The sequence below is a fragment of the Gorilla gorilla genome, chromosome 14 (genome assembly GCF_029281585.2).
Source record: "Gorilla gorilla gorilla isolate KB3781 chromosome 14, NHGRI_mGorGor1-v2.1_pri, whole genome shotgun sequence".
Taxonomy (NCBI): Eukaryota; Metazoa; Chordata; class Mammalia; order Primates; family Hominidae; genus Gorilla; species Gorilla gorilla.
Genome location: NC_073238.2, coordinates 55,323,360 through 55,332,732, shown reverse-complemented (window position 1 = coordinate 55,332,732; position 9,373 = coordinate 55,323,360). Strand labels below are relative to the sequence as shown.

The window sequence follows — 9,373 nt, the reverse complement described above, 5'->3', positions numbered from 1 at the left end:
CACTTCCCATATGGTCTAGCGGTTAGGATTCCTGGTTTTCACCCAGGCGGCCCGGGTTCGACTCCCGGTATGGGAATGCTGCCTTGTTTTTCTCTTTTTGCAACTGTCGGTTTGGAGGGCTGACTTTTTAAATCTTGTGTTCTGGCTCCTTTGTTGTCCCCCTGTCTGGGTGAGTTTGTAGAAAATGAGCATTACTGTAGTTAGTGGCGCCAGGAGCGGGGCTGCGGCTTTTGGAGCCTCGAGTGCCGCGCCGTGCCTGCTGGAGAAGCGAATGCGCTTCGGATCCTTCTCCCTCTCGCCTCCGGCTCGCGGGGCTGGTGGGCCCCGAGGGAGTTTCACTTTCCCCCGGGCTGTTCCCCCGCCCCTCCGGCCCGTAGTTTTCCAGACGCCCGGGAGGTGATGATTAACTCCGGCCTTGCGTTATCTCCTCCCAGCGCCCCCCTCCGGCCCACACCCTCTTCAGCCGCTCTTGCGACTCTTCCTATGCAGGACGGGCTGATCCCCCTGCCCTGGGCGCCCCGGAGCCCGCGCCCGGACCAGTAGCTCTAGTGGTTCTCTGGCCGCAGGGTATTTACGAGGCCCCACGGAACACAGTGTGCCTTCCGCGCCCTCCCCGGGGGACGCGCTTTCCCGGCCGCGCAGCCGCCCGGCGCCCCTTTCCGCCGCGTGTGTGCTTGCGTCTCCACCCGCAGCGCCTGAGCAAGCGCGAGGCCGGCCCGCGAGGTCTTCCCAACTTGACATAAGGGGCGCTGGTCGCAGTCACGGAAAGTACCCTCGAAAAAAGGCCTTTGGGAACGAGAATCTTTTTTCTTTCCCTTTAAAAATACACACCACGAGCTATGGAGAAGAAAAATACCACTCTGATGAGATGGCTTTAAATAAGTATATCGACTTTCCAAAGGGTCTAACATTTTGAGCGCCGTTGATTTAAAGAAAAAAATTGATTAAAACAACAGCAAAACATCCTGGGGTGGAGGTGGGGCTTGGGAAAGAGAAAATTGGCTGGAGACTGGGGAGGGGACGTTAAAACAAAGTTTCACTGTATTTTTAAATATAGAAGCCCTGTGTTTATTACAAAGAAGGGGCAGCTGTGTCAGCAGCATGTGAGCTGTAAATGAAACAAAAGCGTTATCTTAAATGCAAGCTGAAATTAGAAAATAGGGTCGACTATAATGTTTATTGGGCCAGTGGGAACAAACGAAGAAGGAAAAAGTGACTCTTGTAGATGGGTTTCTGGTCAGTGCCATTACTGGAATCAGATGTTTTGGTTGTTAGTATGTGTGTTCCCAGACTATTTTGTAGCTTTAACTGCACAGTAAATTTGTTAATGTGATCTGCGTGATTAAGGATTAATTAGGCTTACCTTGTTAAAAAGAAAGAAAAAGCCTAAGTATTTTAAATCGTCTTCATTAATTCAAATATTTGTGTGTTTGCTACACACCAAGCACCACCACATGCTTTTGAAGTTACTGATGTTTGTAGTCTTTATGTTAGCTAGTGGATAGAATACTGAATGGAATAATATTTTGATCTTTGTGATTAGCTGTGTGATGAGACTTTTCACCTTCTCTGTTCTCTGGCTTTAGAGCCATACATTTTTGATAACACGTATCACTCACAAATTTTAAATAGAGTTACAAGAATTGTTGAGCGATTCCTGAATAGATAATGAAAGTGGAATTTTCATTTAAATAAGTAATAGTGTGTCATTATTAAGAAGCAGTTACTAAAGAATTACAGTAGTTGAAAATTTGGAAAGAAGGAAAGATAACTCGGATAACTCTGCCTTAATTGTCCCCAGAGAGGGCTTAACTTTTGACTTTTTTTTTTTCTTTTTTTTGTTGAGACGGAGTCTCGCTCTGTTAACCCAGGCTGGAGGGCATTGGCGCGATCTCAGCTCACTGCAGCCTCCGCCTCCGGGATTCAAGCTATTCTCGTGCTTCAGCCTCCCAAGTAGCTGGGACTACAGACACCCGCCACGACACGTGGCCAATTTTTGTATTTTGAGTAGAGACAATGTTTCACCATGTTTGCCAGGCTGGTCTCGAACCCCTGACCTCAGGTGATCCACCCACCTCGGCCTCCCAAAGTGCTAGGATTACAGGCGTGAGCCACCACGCCAGGCCTTGACCTTGTATTTTGTAATGAGTTTACAACATTGTACCAAATGGTGCTAAAATGGATGTTATTTTCAACTGTGCACTCAGTAATTGCAAATAGTTGTACTATATACCTGGGGGTGAACACAAAGGAAGTAGTTGCGTCATCTCTGTATAAAACACAGATTTATCTTTCGTGTAGTTATGCATTACGTAGAATATGGTAAGGCAACATCTGAGTTGTAGAAGTGCTACTGGAGTAACAGAGGTGAGGAATCGGTTCTGCTCAAGGGAGAGGACTGGAGAAGAGACCTAGAGGGGAGAGTGGACCTTGAAGAACTGATTGGATTTCTCCTGTTGGGGAATGTGAATCATAAAGCTGAGGTAGGGGGAACAAGTATGAGGCTGGCAAGTAGTTGGTTTGGCAGGAGCACAGAGTGCCTGCAGGGAGGGCCATGGGAGATCAAGCTGGGAATGTAGAAAGGAATTTTAACTTGATAAATTTTGACTAGGTAACAGGTTCTTTTATCAAGGAGTGACATTTTATGTCACAAAAATTTTTAAACCATTTCTGTCTCTTGGAAAACCCAAAGGTAGCAGTGGCATGTGAAAAATTCTTGTTTTAAAAGATTCAAACAATAAAGAAACATGTAGAATATTTTGTGTCCGTAGATTTTATGTTTAGGAGTTGAATATTAATTTGTAATTAATAGAATGGAGAAAAGCAATCAGTTAATTAGAATTCACTTTATAGGAATGAAATCTAGGCTTAAAGTGTGAGAATAATCTGTCTTGCTTTGTTGAAAGTGACCTTGGTATTCGAAGACAGAGCTGCTCATTACTGTCAGTAAGACGTATATCTTAAATTGATTAAGGCTAGGTAATCAATTTGTGAGGATTCATTCTTACGCTTGTGCCATTGGCAGGCGTATTTTAGGTGCTGTCTCTTGGGCCATAAATTAATGACACTGAGTGCTGTGGATTTATCCAAATAACCTCTTTAATATTTGCTACTGTTAGGTGTAATTAGAAGATACATGAAAGAGGCAGGGTGCGGTGGCTCATGCCTGTAATCCTAGCACTTTGGGAGGCTGAGGCAGGTGGATCAACATGGCGAAATCCCATCTCTACCAAAAATACAAAAAATTAGCCAGGTGTGGTGGCACCCGCTGCACCTGTATCAGCTATTCAGGAGGCCAAGGTGGGAGGATCGCTTGAGCCCTGGAGGCAGAGATTGCAGTAAGCCAGGATCTCAGGATCGTGCCACTGCACTCCAGCCTTGGAGACAGAGGGAGACTCCATCTCAGGGGGGGAAAAAAAAGAGAAAAAGTGAGAGAGCCTGGACAACATAACAAGAGCCTGTCTCTACAAAAATAAAATTAAAAAAAAATTAGCCAGGTGTGATGCCACATGCCTGTAGTCCTAGCTACTTGCAAGCATAAGGTGGGAGGATCCATTGAGCCCAGGAGTTCAAGGCTGCAGTGAGCTGTGATGGTGCCACTACACTCCAGGTGACAGAGCAAGACCCTAAGACCTTATCTCTTAAAAAAAAAAAAAAGATGTGAAAGTTCAGTAAATGTTTGCAGAGATGAACGCTGGTATTTAAAGAAGTAGAAGGGATTTTAAAGCAATTACTGCATTTCAGCTAAAATCCGAAGACCTTATCATGGTCTCGTAGGTCCAACATTATCTGGACTTTACCCATCTAACCTCAGGTCCTACCTTATCTACCACTTCATTGTATCTTGGCTACGTAGGCTTCCTTTTTGCCATGCCAAACTTATCCTTGTCTCGGATTTTTGTTACTTGCCTTTTTCCTTTGCCTGGAATATTCCCCCTGTAGCGCTGCATATCTCAGGTCAACATTACCTTCTCAGATCTTTTCTGACCACTTTAGCTTGAGACTTCCTCTTCCTTGGTTACTTTCTGGTTACTTTATGACATTTTTTAAATTTTCTTAGTATCTGAAATTAACCTGTTAATTTGTTTCTGTTTATTTCTTGTCTTAGTCTGTCAATATAAGTTCCCTGAAGGCAAGGATATCATAAGAGATCGTTCTTGTTCTGTATGTAGTAAAGATTCAAACAATAGTAAAGAACTTGGAACCCTTATACAGTGCTGCTGGAAATGTATAATGGTGCAGTTGCTTTGGAAAACAGTTTGGCAGTTCCTCAAAATGTTAAACAGTTACCATATGATCCAGTATTTCCACTCCTAGGTATGTACCCAGTAGAAATGAAAACATGCCCACACCAAACCTTGTACACAAATGTTTATAGCAGCATTATTCATAAGCAAAAAGTAGAAACAACCTGAATGTCCCTCAACTGATGAGTGAATAGGTAAAATGTAGTGTATCCACACAGTGGAATATTTGGGAATAAAAAGGGATGAGGTACTCAATCACAAGAACATTACACTAAGGAGTCAGGCATGAAAGACCACATTTTTATTCCATTTATATGAAATATCCAAAATAGGCAAATCTATAGAGAAAGAGGGAAAATTAGTGGTTGCCTTGGATTAGAGGGGATAGGGAGGTTTGGGGTGAGGTGACTGCCAATGTGAATAGTAAATTTAGGGTGATTGAAAGTCCTAAAATAGATTACAGTGATAGTTCTGTAACTCTATAAATGCACTAAATAATGTTGAATTGTACACTTTAAATAGATAAACTTCATGATATGTAAGTTTTATCTCAACTAAACTCTTAAAAAGGATTGAAGCAATAAAAAGCATATAGAATATTTTCTCTCTTGATTTTACATTTATCATTTGGATATTATCTGTTTTAAAATAATAGCAGCCTGGGCAACATGGTGAAACTTCATCTCTACCAAAGAAAAAAAAAAACAACAAAAATTAGCTGGTGTGGTGGTGCATGCCTGTAGTCCCAGCTCCTCAGGAGGCTGAGGTGGTAGGATTGCTTGAACCTGGGGGGTTGAGGCTGCAGTGAGCTATGATCGCACCACTGAACTCCAGCCTGGGCAACAGGGTGAGACCCTCTCTCTAGAAAATAAAAATTAAAATAATAATGGAATAATTTAATGGGGAAACTTCAGCTCCTAGTTAGTTCCACAAATGTGGTAAGTGCTCATTAAATAACTGATGGAGGAGGTTAGGTAAGTATACAGATAATTATGATACAATACATAGTTTGATAAATGCTCAGAGGGGACTAAGCCAGGGGTCATAAGTGTTTGATAGTGTTCAAAATCCATATCTGAGTTTGTGTGAGGGGAATGAGGAAAGGCCTCCTGTAGGAGGCAGCATTCAAGATAAGCTTTGAAGGCTGGTTAGGCTTTTGCTGGTAGAGACAGGGATGGGGACAAGGCATTGAGAGGAAGCAAGCAGGAGCAGAGGCACGTCAACAGTTACTAGCACATTTTAATGGAGCTGAGGGTGCAGGTAGGATAGGAATGGGAAATAAGGCTGCGAAAATAGATTAGGATCTGTAGTGGACAATGTGTTTTTACTATCCTCCTGATGCCTAGTGTGCCTCCAATGGCTCATACTTAGGAAGAACGATACCTCTTACCTGCAGAGAGCTGGAAGTGTCTGGGGACATATCCTCCTCCCGCTCACAGACTACTGTCAGGAGTGTAACTTTGGAGCAGGGGCTTTGACTTGTTTCCCTCTGTATCATCAGACTTGAAGCAGGGCTTGGCACCTGGTAAACATTCAGAAAACATTTGAATGAATGAATGAAAATCAAGAAGTGGCAAGTTCTATTTAAAGCAAAGCAAAGTTTATTTTACGAAGCTCCTTGACAAGGAGATTTTGGAAGCCTCTTGGATTTGGAGCTAAGGAGTTTAGTTAGGAAAAGAGATTTCTGGTAATACGAGGAATGTTTTAATGAAATGAATTTGGTAGTAACGTGCAGGTTGAACTGGAGGATGGAAGGATTATGTCTGTGCTCTCCATCTCCACCGTCCCTTTCCTGTTCCCACTCCATTAGGCCTTGACAAAGGTCAAGGACTTCCCGCAGTCCAATAATAATCTCCTAACATCTCTCCTTGCTTCTGCTCACTCCCTAAATACGGTGGTGGCAGCAGAATAGAAAGGATCAGATACAAGAGAGAACACTGAAGGAAAGAATCTATGACTTCAGAAAGTGAATATTTCTAAAAGAAATAGAGAAGTTATGAAGCACAGATTTTATTGCAGCGGACTGGCAGTTTTTACTCTTAGGGTTGGCCAGCTGGTAAATTTATTGCATACCTGCATGTGTCTGTGGCTTTCGAACTCTGAAATTGTGCATTGACTGCATGAACAAGTTAATACTGTGAGACTGCCACCCTGTGGACAAAATATCAGGGCTAAAACCATCAAGAATTAAAGTTTCATTCATTTGCGATTTACTGTTTTAGAACTGGCTTTGGTTCTTCCACGTTGGTGCATGCAGTGATGCTCATTAAATAGAAAGCTTGAAATTAATTTTTTCTCTGAATTTTTTCTGAGGCTTTTAAATAAAGGGAATCTAAAATGGAACCAGTAGTTTTAAAAAGCTGCAATGCTTCAAGAGTGGTTTTTAGATGGTACTTCTTTGCTCCAGAAATTTCATATGGAAGGGTTGGTTTTTTAAAATATTGTGGCATGTAGGCCTGTTGTGAAATGGTCTCTTATCCCTTTTGTTGTACTGATTTTTTTCATCCCATTTTATAAGACATATGGTATTATCCTTGAGAGTTATATTTTTTGAGAAATATATCAAACATCCCCCCACACCCTTTTTTGGCTAAGTGAAAGTGGCGTTCTTGCCTCGTTTTTTTGTGGATTTGGTTGTAGTTGTTAAAAGTTCTCTATGTTTTGGATGGATTGCCTTAATTGTATTTATACAAATGAGTTTGGTTTATATTATGCTACTTATTTAGAAGGACACTCTGCTCACAAATTATACTAGTTTGGTAGTTTCATAAACTAGCTTGAATCAAAATAAAATGGTGATTGTGAAATACTTATTTGCTCACTGCAACTCAGGAAATGTTTCAGTTTTGGACTCACGACCAAATAAAACTTTCCCAAGAGATGAGCTGTTTACAGCCAATAATGTTATAAATGTCTTACACACTTGAATTCCCAGAGGTGTCAGAAGGGGTGGGGTAGCCATTTAGGGCTTGAAATTTGTGTCACCAGTAAAGCAGAAGTGGGTTGAAGCAGCCATCTGAGGTCAGCAATTGTGCCTTATTTAAGAAGGTGATATCCACACTGAGGAGAATGGATGAATCATTGATTGACCCCCTTGCCACTGATACTTCACCATAGAGACCTGGTACTTTACCATAAGGACCTTACGTTTTGGTAATGTACTAATGGTCAAATATAATGTTAATGATCTTAATTTTTTTTTTTTTTTTTTTTTGAGACGGAGTCTCAGTCTGTCACCCAGGCTGGAGTGCAGTAGCATGATCTCGGCTCACTACAAGCTCTGCCTCCCGGGTTCAAGCAATTCTCATGCCTCAGCCTCATGAGTAGCTGGGATTCCAGGCGTGCACCACCATACCCGGCTAATTTTTGTATTTTTAGTAGAGATGGAATTTCACTGTATTGGCCAGGCTGGTCTGGAACTCTTGACCTCAAGTGATCCTCCTGCCTCAGCCTCCCAAAGTGCTGAGATTACAGGCGTGAGCCACCGTGCCTGGTGATTTTAATTATTTAAATATTTCTCTGAGTCAGTTCTGAAAAATGTAGTGTGACAAACGCAATAAACTTTAAGTGTTTGGTTTTATTTAACTTTTTCAAAGTAAATATATGGAGTTGTGGGTAACTTTTCAAAATTATTTTTTGCTAACACGTATGTCTTACATTCTACAAACAGTGCTGTGTAATTGTAAGTGAAGTAGACTATGATGAAAGTGCACACGTTTATGTAGGTTTACAAGGTAAATTGCCATATAATGTAGATCATTTAGATTAGGTTAGTATTATTTAGATACAGTTTAAGAAAAGTAACTTTCTTAAATTTATTTTTAAGTATTTACTCATTTATTTATTTATTGAGACAGGGAGTCTCTCTGTCTCCCAGGCCGGAGTGCTGTGTCATGATCATGGCTCACTGCAACCTCTAAATGCTGGGTTCAGGTGATCCTCCCGCCTTGGCTTTCTAAAGTGCTGGGATTACAGGCGTGAGCGACTGTGCCTGGCCAAGGAAGGTAACTTTCAAAATACTTGGTGATCTGTTTACTCTTCATCTAGGTATTGAATGAAGAGTCAGTAAACTTAAAGATATATTTGTTTTCTAGTCTTCTTTAATGGTTTTGCTATGATATCCTTTTTAAAATTGTAAATGACAATGAACTTACATAAATTTTTAGTTTAACATTTCACCAGCACTTAAGAAACTTTATCACACAATATCTTTCTACATTTTTATGCTATAATGGTTACTATTTCAGGATTAATGGAAGTGTTCACTCCTGAGTTCATTTCACAAATTTAAATACTAAAACATTTTGTTCTTTGAAAAGTAATTCTGGCCAGGCGCAGTGTCTCACACCTATAATCCCAGCACTTGGGGAGGCTGAGGTGGGCAGATCACTTGAGGTCAGGAGTTCAAGACCAGCCTGGCCAACGTGATGAAACCTCGTCTCTACTAAAAATACAAAAATTAGCTGGGCATGGTGGTGCACACCTGTAATCTCAGCTACTTGGAGGGTGTGTCAGGAGAATCACTTGAACCTGGGAAGTGGAGGTTGCAGTGAGTCGATATCATGCCATTGCACTCTAGCCTGGGCGACAGACTGAGTGAGACTCTGTCTCAAAAAAAAAAAAAAAAAAAAAAAAAAAAAGAGAGAAAAAGAAAGAAAAGTAATTCTAATATAGACGACTTGAACTTTGAAAAAGCTATAACTATTCTATAAATTTTGTGTGTATGCAAACTTTAAAACATCTTTTATTTTTGAATGCACACTAATCACTATTGAATACACACCTTTGACTTAAAACATTTTTGTGCTTTATTTTAAATTTGTGGGAAGGTGCCTAGCCTTGTGACTTTTTGATCCAGAGAGTCATTCTAGATTGTTGTAAATCTTTATTTGCAGTTTAATCTTATTACTTAAAGTTTTTTGAATTTAGAGTCCAGAGACCAAGATACATTTCTGATTTAGAATGTGTTGATATATTGCTCTATATGAAACTTTTTTATCCGTTTTCAGGTGTGTGTGTGTGTTTCATTTTCAGTTTTAATCAAACATTTAATTCAACTTTTCAAGGTTGTAATGGGATTCATTTTACCTCAGCTGTTCAAACGTCTGTGTTTATCATCGATACCC

General features: G+C 40.8%; 1 protein-coding gene and 1 non-coding gene across 3 annotated transcripts in view; both read left to right on the top strand.

Moving 5' to 3' along the window:
* Positions 1-9,373, top strand: part of ELF1 (E74 like ETS transcription factor 1) — a 126,104-nt gene that overhangs the window by 573 nt on the left and 116,158 nt on the right. The window lies entirely within an intron of this gene.
* Positions 5-76, top strand: TRNAE-UUC (transfer RNA glutamic acid (anticodon UUC)). The gene has a single exon. It is a non-coding gene; the product is annotated as a tRNA-Glu (tRNA).